Source organism: Capsicum annuum, unplaced genomic scaffold, assembly GCF_002878395.1.
Source record: "Capsicum annuum cultivar UCD-10X-F1 unplaced genomic scaffold, UCD10Xv1.1 ctg50548, whole genome shotgun sequence".
NCBI classification, from domain to species: Eukaryota; Viridiplantae; Streptophyta; class Magnoliopsida; order Solanales; family Solanaceae; genus Capsicum; species Capsicum annuum.
In genome coordinates this window covers 1-1,613 of record NW_025858427.1, presented here as the reverse complement: position 1 = coordinate 1,613, position 1,613 = coordinate 1, and the positions used below count along the sequence as shown (strand labels likewise).

The window sequence follows — 1,613 nt, the reverse complement described above, 5'->3', positions numbered from 1 at the left end:
GTGCATCTAAAGCACCTTTTACTAAGATCAATGTAGTTGTATGTAAACCAAGAGCAATAGCATGATGAACTAAAAAGTCTCCAGGACCTATTGTCAAGAATAATGAATTACTATTTTCATTAACAGCATTTAACCAACCCGGCAACCAGATGCTTCGACCCGCATTGAATGCTGGGCCACTCGTTGACGATAAAAGTACATCGAACCCATATGAAGTTTTACCATGAGTGGATTGTATCCATTGAGCAAATATAGGTTCAATCAAGATTTGCTTCTCCGGAGTGCCAAAGACAAGCATGGCATCATTATGAACATAAAGTCCCAGGGTATGGAATCCCAAAAAGAGGCTGGCCCAACTTAAATGAGATATGATAGCTTCTTTATGATCTAACATTCTTGCCAATACATTATCTTTATTTTGCTCCGAATTGTAATCTCTAATGAAAAATATAGCTCTATGAGCAAAAGCTCCTGTCATGATGAATCCTGCGATATATTGGTGGTGGGTATATAATGCAGCTTGAGTAGTGAAGTCCTGTGCTATGAATGTATAAGCAGGTAAAGAGTACATATGTTGAGCTACCAAAGAACTAATAACCCCTAAAGAATCTAGAGTAAGGCCTAATTTAAAATGAAGTGAATTGTTGATTGTGTCATAAAGACCCTTATGTCCACGCCCCAATCGCCCCCCCAGAGGAATATGTGCATCTAAAAGATCTTTCATACTGTGCCCAATCCCGAAATTGGTTCTATCCATATGACCAGCAATGAGAAAAATAAATGCAATAGCTAAATGGTGATGGGTAATATCAGTCAACCATAAACTTTGCGTTTGTGGATGGAATCCCCCGAGAAGAGTTAGAATGGCAGTTCCCACCCCTTGGGTCGTACCAAATAAATGACTACTTGAATTGGGGTTTTGAGCATAAAGATTCCATTGACCTGTAAAAAGTGGGCCTAACCCTTGGGGATACAGTAATACATCTAAGAAATTATTCCACCGAACGTACTCCCCTCTGGATGCAGGAATAAAACATGGACTAAATGCCCTGTCCAAGCCAAGGAACTTATGCCAAAAAGTCCTGACAAATGATGATTCAGATGAGATTCGACATTTTTGAACCAGGAAACGCTCGATTTCCATTTCGATTGTAGGTGTAACCAACCTTCTATTAAGGATATGGCAGAAAGAAATAATAGAAAAAGAGCGCCAGTATAAAGATCTTGATTAGTGCGTAAATCGATTGTATACCACCACTGATAAACACCAGAATAAGCAATATTCACTGGGCTAAGAGCCCCGTCGAGTAAAAGCTTCCACGGCCGGTTGACCAAAATGAGGATCCCAAATTGCATGGGCAATAGGTCTTACATGTAAAGGGTCCTGTACCCACGACTCAAAATTTCCTTGCCAAGCTACATGAAACAGATTTTTGGAAGTCAACAGAAAAATTATTGCTAATTGACCGAAGTGAGAAGCAAAAATATTCTGATAAAGACATTCCTCAGTAATATCATCATGACTCTCGAAGTCATGTACGGTAGCAATACCAAACCAAATACGATGAGTAGTGGGGTCCTGAGCTAAGCCTTGGCTAAACCTTGGAAATCGT

At 39.8% G+C, this 1,613-nt stretch overlaps 1 pseudogene; it reads right to left on the bottom strand.

Annotated features, from left to right (window-relative positions):
- Positions 1 to 4: 4 nt before the first annotated feature.
- On the bottom strand, positions 5 to 1,609 carry LOC124892779 (annotated as a pseudogene).
- Between the last annotated feature and the right edge of the window lie 4 nt (positions 1,610 to 1,613).